This window comes from Ovis canadensis, chromosome 14 (assembly GCF_042477335.2).
Source record: "Ovis canadensis isolate MfBH-ARS-UI-01 breed Bighorn chromosome 14, ARS-UI_OviCan_v2, whole genome shotgun sequence".
In the NCBI taxonomy this organism is placed as follows: domain Eukaryota; kingdom Metazoa; phylum Chordata; class Mammalia; order Artiodactyla; family Bovidae; genus Ovis; species Ovis canadensis.
This window is the reverse complement of record NC_091258.1, coordinates 72,457,577-72,479,153: the sequence shown is the minus strand read 5'-3', so window position 1 is coordinate 72,479,153 and position 21,577 is coordinate 72,457,577. Positions and strand designations below refer to the sequence as shown.

Genomic DNA, 21,577 nt, shown 5'->3' with positions numbered 1-21,577 from the left:
ATGCACAACTTTTGTGTGGTTTCTTTGGAAGACATATATTTTTAAGTCTAATACACTCTGATGTCTTGAGAAAGCCCTTGCCTACACAGTTCATGACTTCTCTTCAATATGGACTCTTATTGCATAATACTTCAACTCAAGCTGAAACTTTTTCCACTCCTATTGCATCTGGAAGGCATTGCTCTAGTATCGTCCCCAAACTTTGCTGTTTCAGAAAACTCCTTCCTACAAACGCATTTGTGTGGCTTGTCTCCAGGATACATATTCCTACATACCTAGAGAGTGAGTAGCAATTGTAAAAACTGCCATAGTCATTGCATTTCTAAGTATTTGGTAAATCCTGAGTTTAAGGCAGCACCTAAAAGCCTTGCCACATTACATACACTCGTAAGGATCTCCCTAGTATGGATCATCTGATGATTGGTGAGATATGAGCCCCGAGTGAAGGTTTTACACTTTCATTATCACTTGTAAGCTTTTCCTTCAGAATGACTTCTTTACGGAATCTTAAATTGAGACTGTTGCCTATAAGCTCTCTATAAGACTGTTGTCAAGACACACTCATTACATCAACATAGCTTCTGTGTATTGGAGTATGAATTTTCTCATGAAGCCTAAATGGAATCACCTGACAAAAGCCTCACCACAGTGAATACATTTGTAAGGTCTCTTGCGTATGGATCACCTGATGTCTTTTTAGGGCTGAATGCTACCTGGTGCATTTGCCCCACTTATTACATTTCCTTTCTCTGGATTATGAATTCCCTGATGATGTGACTAATAAGACTTGTATTGAAGCAGTGGTCACATATATTACATTTACATTCTTTCTCTCATGTACAGGTAACCTTATAGTCCCCTTAAGATTTACTGCATACTAAATGTATGGCTTCTTTTCAGTATGATTTTTTTTCACGATTTGCAAGGTTTGAATGCCTTCTAAAACAATTGCAACAATCACTACATGGGTAAGATCTCAGAATTCATCACATCCTGTTAGTTAGTTCTGAACTCAGAATCCAAAGCTCTGCCACACCCACTGTATTTCTGCAGTTTTCCTACAGTTTGACTTTTCTGAAGGTCAAAAGGATGATATACTTTACTGCATTTATTACATCTGTCAGGTTTCACTCCATATGGATTCACTGATTATCTGCAAAACGATTCCTGTGACTGAAGACTTTGACATATAAATTACATTTATATCGTTTTCCTTAATGGTCAGTTACAGATGAATGTGCAATGAGAGCTCTGTCACACTAATTATATTTGTATGATTTCTCTCTAGTATGAGTTCTCTGATGAATTATAAGGCCAGAAGTCTGACTAAAGGCTTTGTTACACACGTTACATTTGTAAGGTTTCTCTCCAGTACGAATTCTCTGATGACTTCCAAGGTTGGCATTTTGAGTAAAGGACCAGCCACAAATTTCACATTTATATGGTTCCTCTCCAGTATTAATTCTCCGATGAACTACAAATTTGCACTTTGACTAAAGGTTTGCCACATATATCACATTTATATGGTTTCTCTCCAGTAAATAGATAGAGTTCCAGATGAACTATGGATGGAGGTTCGTGACACTGTACAGGAGACAGGAATCAAGACTATCCCCAGGAAAAAGAAATGCAAAAACCCAAAATGGTTGTCTGAGGAGGGAGGCCTTACAAATAGGTGTGAAAAGAAGAGAAGCAAAAAGCAAAGGAGAAAAGGAAAGATATACCGATTTGAATGCAGAGTTCCAAAGAATGGCAAGGAGAGATAAAAAAAAAAAAAAGCCATCCTCAGCGACCAATGTAAAGAAATAGAGGAAAAGAATAAAATGGGAAGGACTAGAGATCTCTTCAAGAAAATTAGAGATACCAAGGGAACATTTCATGCAAAGATGGGCTCAATAAAAGACAGAAATGATAGGGACCTAACAGAAGTAAAAGATATTAAGAAGAGGTGGCAAGAATACACAGAAGTGTACAAAAAGATCTTCATGACCCAGATAATCATGATGGTGTGATCACTCACCTAGAGCCAGACATCCTCAAGTGGGCCTTAGGAAGCATCACTGTGAACAAAGCTAGTGGAGGTGATGGAATTCCAGGTGAGCTGTTTCAAATCCTGAAAGATGATGCTGTGAGAGTGCTGCACTCAATATGCCAGCAAATTTGGAAAAGTTAGCAGTGGCCAAAGGACTGGAAAAAGTCACTTTTCATTCCAATCCCAAAGAATGCATAAACTACGGCACAATTGCACTCATCTCACACACTAATAAGATAACACTTAAAATTCTCCAAGCCAGGCTTCAGAAATACATGAACCATGAACTTCCAGATGTTCAAGCTGGATTTTAAAAGGCACAGGAACCAGAGATCAAATTGCCAACATTCGCTGGATCATCGAAAAAGTAAGAGAGTTCCAGAAAAACATCTATTTCTGCTTTATTGACTATGCCAAAGCCTTTGACTGTGCGGATCACAATAAACTGTGGAAAATTGTGAAAGAGATAAGAATACCAGACCACTGATCTGCCTCTTGAGAAACCTGTATGCAGGTCAGGAAGCAACAGTTAGAACTGGACATGGAACAACAGACTGGTTCCAAATAGGAAAAGGAGGACGTCAAGGCTCTATATTGTCACCCTGCTTATTTAACTTCCGTGCAGAGTACATCATGCGAAACGCTAGGCTGGAAGAAGCACAAGCTGGAGTCAAGATTGCTGGGAGAAATATCCTTAACCTCAGATATGCAGATGAGACCATCCTTATTGCAGAAAGTGAAGAAGAACATCTTGATGAAAATGAAAGAGGAGAGTGAAAAAGTTGGCTTAAAACTCAACATTCAGAAAACTAAGATCATGGCATCCAGTTCCATCAGTTCATGGCAAATAGATGGGGAACCAGTGGAATCAGTGGCTGGCTTTATTTTTCTGGGCTGCAAATCACTGCAGATGGTGATTGCAGCCATGAAATTGAAACACACTTACTCCTTGGAAGGAAAGTTACGACCAACCTAGACAGCATATTCAAAAGCAAACACATTACTTTGCCAACAAAGGTTTGTCTAGTCAATGCTATGGTTTATCCAGTGGTCATGTATGGATGTGAGAGTTGGACTATAAAGATAGCTGAGCACCAAAGAATTGATGCTTTTGAACTGTGGTGTTGGAGAAGACTCTTGAGAGTCCCTTGGACTGCAAGGAGATCCAACCGTCCCTCCTATAGAGATCAGTCCTGGGTGTTCATTGGAGGGACTTATGTTGAAGCTGAAACTCCAATACTTTGGCCATCTGATGTGAAAAACTAACTCATCTGAAAAGACCCTGATGCTGGGAGGTATTGAGGGCAGGAGGAGAAGGGGACAACAGAGGATGAGATGGCTGGATGGCATCACTGACTCAATGAACATGAGTCTGAGTGAACTCCGGGAGTTGGTGATGAACAGGGAGGCCTGGCATGCTGCAGTTCACAGGGTCAGAAAGAGTCAGACACGAGTAAGCAATTGAACTGATCTGAACTGAACTGAATTCAGTATGAATTCTCTGATGAACTGTAATGTGTCCATTTTGCCTAAAGGCTTTGCCACATACATCACATTTATACGGTTTCTCTCCAGCATGAACTCCCAGATGAATTCCAAGGTGTGCATTTTGAGTAAAGCACCGGCCACACACATCACATTTATATGGTTTCTCTCCAGTATGAATTCTCCAATGAACCGTAATATGAAACCTGTAACAGAAAGCTTTGCCACATAAATTACATTTATATGATTTCTTTCCTGTATGAACTGCTTGATGCTTGGTTAGAGCTCAACGTGCATTGAAATCTTGGTCACACTCGTTACATTTGTAAGTTTTCTCTCTAGTATGAATTCTCTAAAGAATTCCAAGGCTCACCTTTTGAGTTAAGCACTGGCCACAAACATCATATTTATATGGTTTTTCTGCAGTATGAATTCTCCGATGAACTGTAAAAATAAGATCTGTAACTAAAGGCTTTGCCACATACATTTAAAGAGCTTCTCTCCCATATGTCTTAACTGCTTGATGGTCAGTTAAGACTAAACGTGCACTAAAGGTTTCCCAGCCTCATTACATTTCTATGGTTTCTGTCCATTATGTATTGATGAATTTTAAGGCCCCAACTCCAACTAAAGTCTTTGCCACACTTCTTACATCTGTAACGTTTCTTTCCAGTATGAATTCTCTGATGAATTCTGTTGGGAGCCGGCGTGAGGAACTCTGCCCATGGCAAAGGTCATGAGGAAGGAAGCTTGGCATACGCAAAGGCGTGATCAAGCCTCAGGAAACACCCTGTTCCCAAGCATCTACCCCCAAAACCAGAGTACTTTACGGGGAGCTCTCCCCCATAACCATTTCTCTCAGAGAAGGAGTTAACTTGCAGCTCCAGTTAGTAAAAATTCCTGGGCGTGACAAGAGTGTTTTAACTTACGAACTCTGAAGGTTTTCTGGCCTGCCTGATCAGGCTTGTCCAGCCGCATGCGACTGTTTACAGCCTCCCAACTGTGAGAGGCATGGGATGTTTTAAAACTTTCTAAATACAGACTCTTTTGAGAAGTTAGAAGATCATTAGTATAGTATTAGTGGGTTGATTACGAATTATATTGGTGAAGGTTTTTTTCATTTGTCGTGCCAATAATTACTGCTAATTCCCTGCCCTGGGTGTGACAAGGGTGTCTCAGGTCAAACCTCTCTGCTGACAGACTAGCTTGTGTGACAACCTCTCAACCATAAACAGCACAGAGAGTTTGGAGTATTAGCATAGGGCTTTTTCTCATTGATGAGTCAATGATTGCCATCAGGCCTCCATATCCTTAGGCACCTGGGAATATATTAATCAATGTATTTGGAATATAGAAAAGGAAATATAGTTTTTTGATGTTAGCAATACTAGACTTTTTGAGTTAATGAATCTTCTCTTTTGTTATAGATCACTGTACTTTGTTATAAATCACTATAAATCACTGTGTCCTTGCTAGACAAAAATGTAACTTTATCACTATCTTAAAACAAAATAGATCTTAAGGGGAACGTTGGTGAAGGGTTTAAATTTGTTGAGCCAATACTTGCTGCTAAATCTCCATATTCCTGTCCTTATAATGAATATAACTAGCATATAGGAGAAATAAGTATTAACCTTTAAGATTAATCATGATAAACCTTAGGTTAAGTAAATTCCTTTCTTGATTGTAACTCACTACATCCTCACCCTATAGGAATGCAACTTTATTTGGAGGGTGGCGCCTGATTTAAGAAAAAATCACCCCTGGAAAAGTAAGTTTTCTGGTTAACTAACCAGTATCAGAAAGGGCCATAAAATGTCAGCAGACCTCATGGCTAAAAGATGATGAAACTCATAAGACCTTTGTATAATTTTATATGAAGCACCTGATTGTGACAAGGGTCAGGTCTGCTGACCCCCACGTGACTCTGTATTCATCCCTATGTATAACAAAAAGGTATATAAACAAACCTGAAAAATAAAGAAATCGGATCAGTTTCTGGAAAGACTGATTCCCCCATGTCGTTTCTTTCTCACTCCCTGTTTTCCTGGCTGAATTCCTATCTGAAATGTGGGAGCCTGCTAATTCTGCCTGGGCTTCTGAGATCGGACTGGGGAGGCCTCAGTGCCTCCTCTCCTTTGGGAAAATGGAAAGACGCCTGTGGCCTATGTAGGTGGTGATTGGGATTCCATGTAAACCAGTTATTCAGCCTCTTTTCTCCACTAATTCTCCTACTACATTATCTGTTTCTAATCTCCCTCTATATCTGTAATTATATAGTTTTTTCCAGGATGCCGACTCCGTCCCCACCTTCGAATTCCCTGGATCCACCGGGGCTGGACCCCGGCAGAATTCCAAGGTGTGAATATTGATTAAAGCATTAAAGATGGAAAGAACAGTACTTCACGTATTCATTCCCTCTCTACCTCCTTCTGAATGCATAAGGAATAGTACAATATGCAAAGATCTATTACTTTTAAAGAACTACTAAACCAAGACCATAGGGGTACAAAATAGGAAATTGGATATTTCAAAAGGTTGAAATCAACTTTATAAATACTTAAGCTCTGGAAAAACTCCTTGTGTACCATGTAGTGGGCAGATCACCTGAAGAAAGGACAAGTTTAAATTCCTAATGCCAATCATGAGGCTTTTCATGTCTGAGTCAACAGGGCTTTGAGCTCAGTCACTAAAAACAGGCTACTAAGAGGCATACAGAGAAAATGCAGAGACACACCCCCAGGGCAGATCCCAAACTTCAGAGGCAAGTTATTCTTACCCACAGAGAGCACGTTTCTGAGGGCCTCTATCATCACATTCCTGTACAAGGCCCTCTGAACAAGGTTTAAGCATTCTCATGCCTCAGGAGTGAATTTGATGGCCACAACCTTGAAGGTCAACTGTCCCTGATATGAAAATACATTTCACCATGAGGCCCTGAGCAGAGTTTTTATTTTCACACAAAAGGAGAAGAAGAAAAAGAGGTAAGGATCATTTCAATAGAAATAATATTCTGATAAATCAATGGAAAGCTATTTGGAGCCAATTCTTGGTCTCTAATTGCCTACATTAAATATTGTTTCTGAAATAGATAATGAATCAAAATTAGTAAAGTTGGGACTTTCCTAGTGGTCCAGTGCTTAAGACCCTGCATTTCTACTGCAGGGGTTTTAGGTTCAATTCCTCCTCAGGAACTAAGATACTGCAAGACGCAACTTGCAACCAAGAAGGAAAGACAAAAAATATTAGTAAACTTGATTTCATGGTTTAAATAGACAATGGAAAGACTAGAAACAATGAAAAGAATTAAAAAAAAAAAAGAAACTGAAAAAGAAGAAAAAAGATAAAACAAGACAATGATATGAAACACCATCCAGTCCTGAGATCTCTTTCTGAACTTTCCATTCCATTCCCAAACACTTAAGTTTTTAAGGAGGTGCTCATTTAGTTTTAAATGTACTATACAAAGTTAGAACTGATTTCCACTCATTGGCCTCTTTTGCAGATTTTACCATGTACCATACATGTTAATACATGAGGTCCACATATAGCTTCTTTACCCTGGTTGACTGAGAGCAGACAGCGCATCCAGATCAGCCCTAAACAGTCCCTGCTGCCCAACAGCACCAAGACCCCATCTCCAACCCGTGGGTGAGAAGCCCTGCCCAGGATGGTGCCCAGGGGAGCCTCCTCACAAGGGCCAGGTCCCCAGGTCATGAGGAGATGGAATCTAAGTGGAGACGACAGGCCCTGAGGGAAGGCCCTAGGTGAGTGTGCATGTACAGTAGTCAGACAGGACACTCCAGAGTCAGACATGATTAGTGAGTCCTGAGAAGGGCATTTCAGGAAGGCAGTGTGAGAATCCACTGAGAATATGACCCTACCTGAGAAAGAACCATCCCTGACTCCTGCATTTTCCTCTTCTGGGCTTCTTCATCCATGAGTCTTCACAGTTCTATCATGAAAGTTGAAAACACACTCTTTAATGCTTAGAGTCAACACATCCCTTTCCTGAGCCTCAACCACACACACACAGGGAAGCCCTCACTGTGTGGAACAGACAGTCCTCTGTGGCCACTGTCTCAGGAGGGACTCAGGACAGTCAATTCCCACATAGAGTCCAACATGGGACTTTCCCACAATTTCCTTGGATCACACTCCCCTCCTGGCGAGGCCTCATGTACACAGTGGCAGGGGCCACCTCTGCTGACCCCAAGATGCCCTTCAGGTCACACAGCAGGCCCTGGTCCAGCTCCACTCAGAGCAGAGTGCCCTTCCCTCCCCCAAGGCCTGATCTCAGTCTCAGAAGTGGAGGCTAAGAGCCCTGGTGCTCAATGCAGGATCCAGATCTGAATCATCTGCTGCTCTGTGCACATTCCTGGGGCAAGGCCCCACACAGGATCCTGAGGAACATGTCTGATGGGGAGAACCGACTATCCAGAGTATGTGTATACATACCATACACCCTGTGACCATGTGACACGTGTACACTGTAAAATATTTATCACAAACCACTAATGAACACATCCATCACCTCCAAATTCCCATGTTCTGAGTGTGGTGAAAACACTGACGATGTACTCTCCTGACAAATTCCCAGCATTCAGTAACAGAACAGGATTAACTACGGTCAGCATGCTGTGCATACCTCCCCAGGACACATTCATTTTACAACTCAAAATCTGTACCGTTTGACCAACATCTCCCCATCTTCCCCTCCTCCCAGCCCCAGATGACCACCATCCTATGCTCTTGTACTAGTGAGTTTCTTTTTTTTTTCACATTCCATATAATGGAAGGACATACCAGTCTTTCCCTGTCTGTCTTAATTCACTTACCATGATATTCTCTACATTCATCCAAGTTGTCCCAAGTGAGACACATCTCCATAACTGTTTACAAGAAAGTTGCTATTGAACGAACAAATCTTTATCCCAAGCTATAAAAATAATTAAATGTAAAGAAAGCAGAAAGCCAAAAGTAAAACCATCACAAAGAACATGTTTAAAGTTCCTTGAAAAGGCATCATGTAGTAAGAGTCAGTCCAGTTCTTGTCCCATTTCTTCTCTCTTCATCTCTACTCTCACCAGGAATAGGGAAGGGGGTGACCCACAGCTGAGAGAATCAAGTCACTGCCACAGCCCCCACCTCAACAGGCTCTACACATGGATGATCTTTGAATACAAATTATTACAAAATACACATGCCTCACAGACAGAAGTTTTGCAATTCTCATTCTTATCTGTATAATTTAAAGAAGCAAGATTTGCATTACATTTTAAAGCCAAAAATCAATGCATAACGACTTAATAATTCTTACCCAACTGACTCAGCACTCTTCTGAATCTAGTCCCCACCATTACCTGCACACTAGCTGTTTCCACTCCATTTGGTTGATCTGTTTCCCTATTTCTTTCTCTGTCTCTCTTTCTCTGCTCTCCTGCTGTGCCTGTCCTCCTCTCTACTTCTTCCCTGCCTCCCATCCCACCTCTCTCTGCCATCTGTTCACCTTCAAGTTGTTTTCTCTCAGCCTCCCTGGTGATCCTCAACCTCCCTGTATTTCTGCCTTTCTTCTTCCACCTCTGCCCGCCCTTCCTCCCAACTCTCTGGCACTCCCAAGTGGTTATGCTTCCTTTCAGCTCGCTTTTTTTCTCAGCTCCTCCAATCTCTAGAAGTCCCCTTTCTCTCCCGGCCGGATATTGTGGCTCTGGTCCCAACTCTTGTATCCCCTTTGCACGCTGTCTGTGTAAACTGCCTCTCCACTGTCGCCCTCTTTGGGACCCCTGATTTACAGACGCTCTCCCTTGAAGGCTATAGAAGAGAGCGGCAGAGGATGAGATGGTTGGATACCATCCTTGGACTCAACGGACATGGATTTGAGAAAACTCTGGGAGATACAAGACTCACAGAGTCGGAAAGAACAACCACACCTCCCTATGTTGCTCACCTTTAACGCTCCGGAGATCCTGCTTTTCTTTAAATTTCTCTCCTTTCCCCACCCGCTCCCTTCAAGGCTCATTCTCTTTCATGAAGCTGTCTTTCAAGTTCCTCACAATCCTCTTCACTGCCATCGCTTGTCCCACATGCTATTCTCAATTTTCCAGTCCTCTAGGAGTCGCTGTCTCTGCTTCTTCTGATCCCACCTTCCGCCCACTATTAACAGGGTACGAGACTGAATAAGAAAGGCCCTCCCGCAAGAGCCAAATTCCAGCGGGTGGTATTTGGGGCCGAAGAACCATGGGCGTCACGTGGCTGGTTCAGGTCACCTCCCCCTACCAGGGATCAGGGGAAAGGTCACTCTGAAGCGCAGAAGGACCGGCCTGAGGAGACCTGAGAACAGAGGGGCTGGGGGAAGAGGGGTCTCAGAGCGGGGCGGGCTCCCCAGAATCCCAGGACAGGGGAGAGAACGCAGCCTCTCCGGGAGCAGGGCGGCCGGCAAGGTCTCCAGGGCCCGAGGAGAGGCTGAAGAACGTGGAGCGAATAAACCACCTCGCCTAATAGAACTGTATGTAGTGCAGAAAGGATAGAGGGGTCCGTGAGGTCAGTAAACAGCGTTAAGCCAGAAAAAATGCGAAACGCAGGGTTTCAGTGTTCCAAAAGCAGAAACCGGCTTCAGTGCGGACTTTAAACCAAAAGGCAGGCGCCCCTTCGCCGCTTACGGAGATGTTCGAATTTGCTGAGCGTGGTGGGGCGGGAGCGGGGATTTAGGGTCAGTACCACCCTCAGAGCCGGGGTACAAAGAAAGGAGACTGCGAGAGGCAGGTTTGACTCCAAGGACAGAAACTCACGCTGCTCTGGGACCTCCACTCGCCGCTCTCCGCTTCCGCGTGGGTCACGGTGCCGCACGCGCAGAAAGATAGCTGGACGGCCTGCAAGCAGGGCCTGGCCGTCCTGGAGTAGGTGGTACAGAGAAGCCTGACCAGCCGGACCTTTGGAATGTGAGGCGGAACCCCATGAGCAGAGGGGCGGGCCGTCTCGGATTGGCAGGAGGGGCGGGGCGGAGCGTTCAGGCGCGTCTGACAGGGCAACTCAGCCGGCGGGGCTGGGAGATTCGGCATGGCGCGCCCGGGCAGAGCACCGGCGCGGCGTGGCACGTTGAGGAGGGGCGACTCGGCGCAGGGGGGCAAAGCGTCCTGGCGCAGGGGGCAGTTCAGTTCAGTTCAGTACAGTCTCTCAGTTGTGTCCGACTCTTTGCGACCCCATGAACCGCAGCATGCCAGGTAACCCTGTCTATCACCAACTCCCGGAGTCCACCCAAACCCATGTCCATTGAGTCGGTCATGCCATACAACCATCTCATCCTCGGACGTCCCCTTCTCCTCCTGCCCTCAATCCTTCCCAGCATGAGAGTCTTTTCGAATGAGTCAGCTCTTCACATGAGGTGGCCAAAGTACTGGAGTTTCAGCTTTAGCATCATTCCCTCCAAAGAAATTCCAGGGATGATCTCCTTCAGAATGGACTGGTTGGATCTTCTTGCAGTCCAAGTGATTCTCAAGAGTCTTCTCCAACACCGCAGTTCAAAAGCATCAATTCTTCGGCGCTCAGCTTTCTTCACAGTCCAACTCTCACATCCATACATGACCACAGGAAAAACCATAGCCTTGACTAGATGGACCTTTGTTGGCAAAGTAATGTCTCTGCTTTTCAATATGCTATCTAGGTTAGTCATAACTTTCTTTCAAAGGAGTGTCTTTTAATTTCATGGCTGCAGTCACCATCTGCAGTGATTTTGGAGCCCCCAAAAATGAAGTCTGACACTGTTTCCACTGTTTCTCCATCTATTTGCCATGAAGTGATAGAACTGGATGCCATGATCTTCGTTTTCTGAATGTTGAGCTTTAAGCCAACTTTTTCACTCTCCACTTTCACCAAGAGGCTTTTTAGTTCCTCTTCACTTTCTGCCATAAGAGTGGTGTCATCTGCATATCTGAGGTTATGATATTTCTCCCGGCAATCTTGAGTCCAGCTTGTGTTTCTTCCAGTCCAGTGTTTCTCATGATGTACCCTGCCTAGAAGTTAAATAAGCAGGGTGACAATATACAGCCTTGACATACTCCTTTTCCTATTTGGAACCAGTCTGTTGTTCCATGTCCAGTTCTAACTATTGCTTTCTGACCTGCATACAGATTTCTCAAGAGGCAGGTCAGGTGTTCTGGTATTCCCATCTCTTTCATAATTTTCCACAGTTGATTGTGATCCACACAGTCAAAGGCTTTGGCATAGTCAATAAAGCAGAAATAGATGTTTTTCTTGAACTCTCTTGCTTTTTCCACGATCCAGCGGATGTTGGCAATTTGATCTCTGGTTCCTCTGCCTTTTCTAAAACCAGGTTGAACATCAGGAAGTTCATGGTTCATGTATTGCTGAAGCCTGGCTTGGAGAATTTTGAGCATTACTTTACTAGCATGTGAGGTGAGTGCAATTGTGTGGTAGTTTGAGCATTCTTTGGCATTGCCTTTCTTTGGAATTGGAATGAAAACTGACCTTTTTGCAGTCCTGTGGCCACTGCTGAGTTTTCCAAATTTGCTGGCATATTGAGTGCAGCACTTTCACAGCATCATCTTTCAGGATTTGATACAGCTCAACTGGAATTCCATCACCTCCACTAGCTTTGTTCGTAGTGATGCTTTCTAAGGCCCACCTGACTTCACATTCCAGGATGTCTGGCTCTAGATTAGTGATCACATCATCATGATTATCTGGGTCGTTTCTTGCCACCTCTTCTTAATATCTTCTGCCTCTGTTAGGTCCAGACTATTTCTGTCCTTTATTGAGCCCATCATTGCATGAATTTTTCCCTTGGTATCTCTAATGTTCTTCAAGAGATCTCTAGTCTTTCCCATTCTGTTCTTTTCTCTATTTCTTTGCATTGATCACTGAAGAAGGCTTTCTTATCTCTTCTTGCTCTTCTTTGGAACTCTGCATTCAGATGCTTATATCTTTCCTTTTCTCCTTTGCTTTTTGCTTCTTTTCTTTTCACAGCTGTTTGTAAGGCCTCCCCCGACAGCCATTTTGGTTTTTTACATTTCTTTTCCATGGGGATTGTCTTGATCCCCATATCTTGTACAATGTCACGAACCTCATTCCATAGTTCATCAGGCACTCTATTTATCAGATCTAGGCCCTTAAATCTATTTCTCACTTCCACTGTAAAATCATAAGGGATTTGATTTAGGTCATACCTGAATGGTCTAGTGGTTTTCCCTACTTTCTTCAATTTAAGTCTGAATTTGGTAATGAGTTCATGATCTGAGCCACAGTCAGCTCCTGGTCTTGTTTTTGTTGACTGTACAGAGCTTCTCCATCTTTAGCTGCAAAGAATAGAATCAATGTGATTTTGGTGTTGACCATCTGGTGATGTCCATATGTAGAGTCTTCTCTTGTGTTGTTGGAAGAGGGTGTTTGCTAGGACCAGTGCATTGTCTTGGCAAAACTCTATTAGTCTTTGCCCTGCTTCATTCTGCATTCCAAGGCCAAATTTGCCTGTTCCTCCTGGTGTTTCTTGACTTCCTATTTTTGCATTCCAGTCCCCTGTAATGAAAATGACATCTTTTTTGGGTGTTAGTGCTAAAAGGTCTTGTAGGTCTTCATAGAACCATTCAACTTCAGCTTCTTCAGCATTACTGGTTGGGGCATAGACTTGGATAACTGTGATATTGAATGGTTTGCCTTGGAGATGAACAGAGATCATTCTGTCGTTATTGAGACTGCATCCAAGTAGTGCATTTTGGACTCTTTTGTTGACCATGATGGCTACTCCATTTCTTCTGAGGGATTCCTGCCTGCAGGAGTAGATATAATGGTCATCTGAGTTAAATTCACCCATTCCAGTCCATTTTAGTTTGCTGATTCCTAGAATGTTGACGTTCACTCTTGCCATCTCTTGTTTGACCACTTCCAATTTGTCTTGATTCATGGACCTGGCATTCCAGGTTCCTATGCAATATTGCTCTTTACAGCATCGGACCTTGCTTCTGTCACCAGTCACATCCACAACTGGGCATTGTTTTTGCTTTGGCTCCATCCCTTCATTCTTTTTGGAGTTATTTCTCCACTGATCTCCAGTAGAATATTGGGTAGCTACTGACCTGGGTAGTTCCTCTTTTGGTTATCCTATCATTTTGCCTTTTCATACTGTTTATGGGGTTCTGAAGGCAATAATACTGAAGTGGTTTGCCATTCCCTTCTCCAGACTGCCCTAAGAAGGCTAATGAAAAACTTCAAAGAATCTGCTCTTGCTGCCATAGAGGAATGCATTGGGACAAAGACTGTAAATCTAAATTTGATATTGAAGGAAAACCTATTCTAGGAAACTCCAAAGAGTCCCCCCCACCCCACCCCACCCCCCACCCAGGTCCCCTACAACAAAAACCAGGGGGACTTCTTTTTCCTCAAACCCTCAACATCCAGCAGTATTGCCGTCAATATACCACCCCTGAATGATTTTTCCCTTTACCCTCAAGCAGTCCCTTCCAGAGTACCTACCGGACTTTTTGGACCCCTGCCCCCACAAAACTTTGGTCTTTTACTTGGCCAATCTACTTTGACATCTAAAGGAATTACTGTTCACCCTGGAGTGATTGACTCAGATTATAAAGGAGAGATTTAAATGCTGATGTCATCTCAGATTCTTTGGCAATTCAAAAAGGGGGACAAAATTGCTCAATTACTTCTTTTGCCTTACATTTCTATTAACTCCTCTAATAACATACAGACAAGCAGATTCGGCAGATCAAAAATAATCCTTATGCACATCATTGGTATCTCAATATGCCTGGCCACATATAAATATCAAAATTAATGGTACAAGATTTTTTGGTCTCCTCGGCACTGGATCTGATATTATTATTATTTCCAAACACTTATGGCCCCAAACCTGGCCTATACAAAAAAATCTCTTGCCAAATTTCAGGAATTTCTCAAACCAAAGTACAAGAAATTTATCAAAATATTCAAATCTACCCATATGAAGGACCAAAAGGCCAGCCTGCAACATTAAGACCTTATGTGATAGATGCACCCCGTTAATCTAATAGGAAGGGACTTACTTATGAAATGGCAAACTCAGATATACATTCCACGTTTTTCCTAGGGGTCACTGCTCATTTAACAAACAAGCAATGATTAAAATAACTTGGAAGAGTGACGAGCCTATTTGCACAGAACAATGGCCCCTTACGAAAGAAAAATTACAGGCTACTAAAGAACTTATAGACAGACAATTAGAATCAAAACATATTGAGGAATCTTACTCTCCTTGGAACTCTCCTATTTTTGTTATAAGAAAGAACTCTAACAAATGACATCTCTTAACAGACCTTAGAAAAGTTAATGCATCTATGAAACCCATGGGTGCACTACAACCAGGCATCCCATCCCCTACTACTATTCCTCAAAATTGGCACATTATTATTACTGATTTACAAGACTGATTTTTAAATATACCTTTACACCCTTTAGACTGAGATGCTCTTTCTCTCTCCCTTTTCCTAATCACATCGGGCCTCATAAAAGATTTCAATAGACTGTGTTACCTCAACGTATACTTAACAGTCCTACTATTTGTCAAATTTTTGTGGTCAAGGCTTTACATCCAATGTGACAGCAATTCCCTCATGCATATATCATTAATAATATACTGTAACTACAAAAAGAAGTGATATTTTTGACACTGAATGGCCATGATATTCATTCTTTAGACTCCAGAAAAAAACTGATTCAAATAAAATCTTTTTTGAAATTGCAAAACCGGTTCTTCTTACATGTGCAGGTAGGAAAATGTTAACTTGTTAAAATACTTTTTTGGAGCTCCAATTCTGCCTGGGAAGCAAAAACAGGCCTAAGAAGAAACCTAAAGTTAACTTTTATCATGTCCTTGGGATACACAGCCCACTCTATCTGGGACTCCAGCCATAAACAAATTGGTAGAACTCAGGAAACAGAAAAAAACATTGGTGAAGGGTTTTCATTTGTTGGGCTGTTTGTTGCTAAATCTCCATATTCCCTGTCCTTATAATGAATATAACTAGTATATAGGAGAAATAAGTATAAACCTTTAAGATTAATCATGTTAACCTTAGGTTAAATAAATTCCTTTCTTGATTGTAACTCACTACACCCTCACCCTGTAGGAATGCAACTTTATTTGGGGGGTGGTGCCTGGTTTAAGAAAAAACACCCTTGGAAAAAATCAGTTTTTTGGTGATCAGAAAGAAAGGATCATAAAATGTAAGTAGGCCTCATGGCCAGAAGATGATGTAAAACCCCTAAGACCTTTTTTTATACATTTATATGAAGCACCTGATCTTGATAAAGGTCAGGACTGCTGACCCCGTGTGACTTTAAAAATTTCCATTTGTCTCTATGTGTAACAAAAGGTATATAACCAAACCTGAAAATAAAGAAAACGGATCAGTTTCTGGAAAGACTGATTCCCCTGTGTTGTTCTTTCTTGTTCTCTGTTTTTCTGGCTAAATTATTCAGCCTCTTTTTCGCCACTAAATTTTCTACTACACTATCCGTTTCTAATCTCTCTATATATCTGTAATTAAATAAGTTTTTTCCTAGAACGCTGATTCCATCTCCCCTTCGAATTACCCTGGATCCACCGGGGCTGGACCCCAGCATTTTAAAAACTTACTGCAAGGAGATATCTTGACACGAGCAGAAAAACATTTCGAGGAATTGAAGGACTCTTCTCTTCCTCTGCCCATTTGGTACCAAGACAGGTTGAATAAACAAAGGAAATCTGGGAAATTAATGTTATAGAAAGAAGGGTATGCTTGTATTTCCCCACATGGATCCAATGAGCTCACACGGCTTCCTCTTTGGAAGATCCGACCTAAGGGGGCCCCCGGCCTTCAACATAGAAACAAGACAACAAAAACCCCAGGAGGAAGATATTTCAATACAGGCCATGGTGGCTCTAAAGATCTCCAGAAAGCACAGCCCTTGACGGCATCAACCTTAGGATCTCTGGTCTTGGGGAACAAATAAAAACCCTTACTAATCAAGCTGAAAATCCACTTTTTCAATAGAGAATGCTTCGGAGTCCTGAAAATATTTTTGTTGCCCTACTTGCTTTGCTTGCTTGCACCTCCCCCCCACTCAAGCTGAACTAATCAATCACACTGGGCTCACATACCCAAACCCCCTTTACTTCAGGTTGTAGAATGGACAGAGAAAGGACCAATAGTATTAACCAATGACTCCATACATATGCTTTCTCTCTGGGGCCTTAAAGGGCCCTCACACCCTGAAGAAGGGAAACTAATATCTCTCTAGGTTATGAAGTCCTTCCTTTGTGTATGGGCCCAGCACAATTATGCATAAATGTTAGCAGACAAACTTGGCCTCCAAAAGAGGACTTTCATATGTTGCTTACATTATTTACTGCCCTTTCTTTGTCCGTGAACCATGTTTATACTACTGAAACGTTAGGGAGAGTCAGGGAAAGAACAAAGAACACTATGCAAAGCGTTTACTAATAAGAACTTTAAATATACACCAGTTCGTTGGGACAAGCATCAGGCCAAATCAGGAAAATTGATGTTTGTGGCTAATCATACAATTGTCGATTGGGGACCCCATGGTATGTGGTTATCTAACTGCTCAGATGATATTAACAGCACTGCGTGTGATTATGCTTCTCAAGTAGCATAGAAGGTTAGTAACACTATAATGCAAAATTACCATGACAAAGGACTTCTTGGGTGGTTTGACGGTGGAATGGCACCCACCTCGTTCTCGAATAGTCCTCGATAACCAGATTGGGCCTGAACAATGGGACACCTGGAATCTTGCTGCGAGCACCCAGCACCGAAGACTTAGGACTTGGACTGGACATTTCACAGGGACTAATCCTAGTTACAGAAACTATTTCTTTCGTTATACTCAATCATATTTCATACAAGCTTGTGTTCCCCTTCCTTTTGTTCTTGCTATAGGAAGTTTACAATTCAATAAGACTTTACGTTCTGTAACTTGTATAAATTGTAAATTATGTACTTAACTGTTTCCTTAAGAAATGAATCTCTTTTGATTCTTCAATCTCGACGTAGTCTGGGGGTACCAATAAATCTCCAGCGGCCCTGGGAAAAAGGCCCCATAGCTGGACTTGCTTCCCGGTTACTTACTAAACTGCTCCAGTGATCTAGACGATTCAAGGGATGGCTGATTCTTGGCATTTGGGGATTAATAGCTATTTGCACCACTGCTGCCGTCACTGGCACTGCTTTACAAACCTCAATTCAAACACATGATTTTATCCAAAATTGGACTAAAGATGCTTATACTATGTGGGCCACTCAGGCTCAGATAGATGAGCATATTCAAGATGAAATACAGGAACTAAAATCAGTCATCAAATGGGTTGGAGATCAATTAATAGATGTACAAAAACAGGTGATGCTAAAATGTGATTGGAATTGTACTCAATTTTGTATTACACCTGTTCAATTCAATGATAGTACCTACAACTGGGAACAAATCAAATTTCATTTATAAAGCATACATGATAATGCCTCTCTGAATGTACAATTATTACGAAAAGAAATCTTTGAAATCTTTTCTAAAAATCTGCCCTCTTCCACTAATTTGGAACAACCAGCTGATCAATTATCTGGGTTAGACCCACGTAGATGGTTTCAAAGCATTACTCACAGCCCTGGGTCTGGAACTGTAATTTTGGTGATTGTCTTGACAATTATATTTGTTGTTCACCGTTGCCTTCATGCAAAATTGTTAGAACTAAACAAACTCAAATGGTCAGAACCCTTTTTACAAATAAGTGGGAACTGTCAGGGAATGTTTAACAGGAGGATTCCAACGTGCTGTTCCTCATAAATCCTCTGTTCCTTATCAGTTTCTGTTGTCAGAAACCAGTGGAACAGCAAACCGCTCCCAGGACTGAGGTCACAGAGTAAGACAGGCTTGAAACGCCTTCAGTAAACATTCTCCTTAGGACACAAGTGCTTAGTCTTGATCCTCTTTTTTGAGATATGGACCGTCTCCTGACCCTGTGACCATTATTAATCCCTTGTTCCCTTGGTAATGGTTGCTGTCCATTTGGTTTTCTGATTTTTATTGAAAGAAATTTCGTGTACAACAGCCTATATATACTCACAGACAGATCATTAAAGCACCTTTGCTCCATCAGAGCTTGCATGCCCGTGTCTTTCTCTCTTTCTCTCTTTCACTTTCTTATCAGGTTCCAGTCCATTAAAGGACTCCAACAGATTCCAACGCAATATACTCTTTAATCCCATAACTACTGTTAATACAGCTTTATTTGCTTAAAATTTTTAAACTTGCCACAAGGGGATACTTTGACAAAGCAGAAACACATTTTGAGGCATTGAAGGATACTTCCCTTCCTCTGCCCATTTGGTATTAAGGCGGGTTGACTAAACAATGCAAATCTGGAAAATTAATATTACAGGGAAAGGGGTATGCTTGGATTTTTCCAGATGGACCCAACGAATGAGTTGGCTCCCTCTTTGGAAGATCCGCTCCAGGGGAGCCACCAGCATTCAAGATACAGAAGAAACAGTGAAATCCCCAAGAGGAGGAGTTTCCAGTACAAGCCATGGCGACTTGAAAATTTCCAAGAGACACTGCACTCGAGGTCATTGACCTTATGATTTCCCCACTTGGGGACAGATAAATACCCTTACCAATCAAGCTGGAAATCTGGTTTCTCAACAGAGAATGCCTCAGAATCCTAAAAATATTTTTGTCGCTATGCTTGCTTTTGCTTCCCCCACTCAGGCTGACTTGATTAATCACACTTATTGGCTTATATACCTAACCCCCCTTTATTGCAGGTTGTAGAATGGACAGATATAGGACCAGCTGTATCCACTAATGACTCAGTACATATGCCTCCTCCTTGGAGCTTGGAGGGGCCCTCTCATCCTGAGGATGAAGGAAGATTAACATTCCTCTAGGCTATAAAATCCTTCCTTTATGCATGGGCCCAGCAGAATCATGTATTAATGTTAGTCGACAAACGTGGGTTTTCATCCAGTCTCCAAAAAAGAACTTCCACACATTGTTTAGACTGTTAACTACCCTGTCCTTTTATGAGAACCATGTCAATACTACCAAAACTCTAGGACAAGGACAAAACTTGGAATGTAAGAGGTTTACGTGTAAGGATTTTAAATATACTCCTGTTTATTGAGATAGATGTCAAGCCAAATCATGGAAATTCATGTTTGTGGCCAAATACACCATTGTTGATTGGGAACCCTATGGTATGTGGTTATCTAACCTCTCAGATAATATTAACAGTACTATGTGTGATTATGTTACTCAAGTAACATGGAAGATTACCAACAGCTCAATGGAACACTTCCATGACAAAGGACTCCTTGGCTGGCTTGATGGTGGAATGGCACCTCCTTGCCCTCAAACTGTCCTCAATAGGCAAACTGGGCCTGAACAATGGGACATCTGGAAACTTGCTACAAATATGAAAACTTGGAGCTTGGACTGGATATTTCACAGGGACCAGTCATAGTCATAACTATTCCTTCCATTATAATCACTCATATTTTATACAAGCTTGCGTTCCCCTTCCTTTTGTCTTTGCCATAGGAAACTTACAATTTAATAAGACTTTATGTTCTGTGACTTGTATCGATTACAAATTGTATACTTGTCTTAATTCCTCTATTTCTCTAAAAAAACGAATCCCTTTTGATTCTTTGATCTCGACATAGTCTGTGGTTGCCAGCAGACCTCCAATGACCCTGGAAAGAGGATCCCATGGCAAGATTTACCTCCCAGTTACTCACGAAATTACTCTGACGATCTAAGTGATTAATTAGATGCTTGATTCTTGGCATTTTGGGGTTAACAGCCATTTGCACCACTGCCGCTGTCACACACTGTTTACAAACTTCAATTCAAACACGAAACTTTATTCAAAATTGGACTAAAGATGCTCATACTATATGGGTCACTCAGGGTCAGAAAGATGAAACAGTTCAAAATAAAATTCAGGAATCAAAAAACAGCCATCCAATGGGTTGGAGATCAATTAATAGATTTACAAAAACAAGTATTATTAAATTGTGATTGGAATTCTACTCAATTTTGTATCACTCCTTTTCGGTTCAGTGCTTACAATTGGGAAAAAATCAAATTTCATTTGCAAGATGTGCATAATAATGCTTCCTTAAATGTACAATTGTTGCAAAAGGAAATCCTTGAAACCTTCTATAAGAGTATACCCTCTTCCAACAATTTGGAAACCATAACTGAAGAGCTAAGCTGATCAATTATCTGGGCTAGACCCTCGAAGATGGTTTCAAGGCATTACACATAGTATTCGATCTGGAACTATAATGCTGATAGTTATCCTGGTGATAACTGTAACATACCAATGCCTTTCAACTAAAATTGTTCAAACTAAACAAACTCACTTGCTCAGGGCCTTTTTCACAAAAGTGTCTACAGTCATCCCCAATTATGAAAAAGTAAAAAGGGGGGAACTGTCAGGGGATATCCAACTTTGAAGGATCCAACATGACATTTTCTTCTTTTGTGTGCCGATTCTCAAGGACTCTATTCTTTATCAGTTCCTGGAAAACAGGAATGAGCAGAGCTGCATGAAGTTCTCAGGACTGAGGTCATGAGAAAGAGCATCTGCTTGGATTCCCTTCAGTGACTCCCTTCAGTGACCTTTTACTTGAAGGTAATCTATTCAGTTATGCCCCTCTTCCTCAGGATATGGAATGTTTTCTGGCAATTTCAAGACTGTTATTTGCTTCGCTTTCTTTTTTCTCAATGATTTTACTGCCTAAAGCTGCCTTGTATAAAGATATATAAACATGCGTTTTTGCAAATAAAGCACCTCTGTTCCACTCGAGACTTGGGTCCCCTGCTTCCTTCTTCTCGTTGACTCCATTCCTCAGGTCCCGGTCTACGAAGACCATGACAGCTCTGTCTTCAATTTCCACAAATAAGAGTAACTCTTCTTTAATCATGGATACAACAGATATTTCTATCCAATGGAGAACATGACCCTATTTCTATGCATTGTTCCTAGCACAC

General features: G+C 41.8%; 1 protein-coding gene across 2 annotated transcripts in view; it reads right to left on the bottom strand.

The window, feature by feature from the left end:
- The window catches only part of LOC138419166 (zinc finger protein 347-like), a 74,823-nt gene that overhangs the window by 39,705 nt on the left and 13,541 nt on the right, over positions 1 to 21,577 (bottom strand). The window contains exon 1 of one of the 2 annotated variants that reach the window (XM_069551546.1): positions 7,402 to 7,472. The exons of the other annotated variant lie outside the window; for it this stretch is intronic. The gene's annotated coding sequence lies outside the window, so the exon portion shown is untranslated. Of the gene's footprint in view, positions 1 to 7,401; positions 7,473 to 21,577 lie in introns of those variants that run through there. 2 annotated transcript variants of the gene reach the window in all.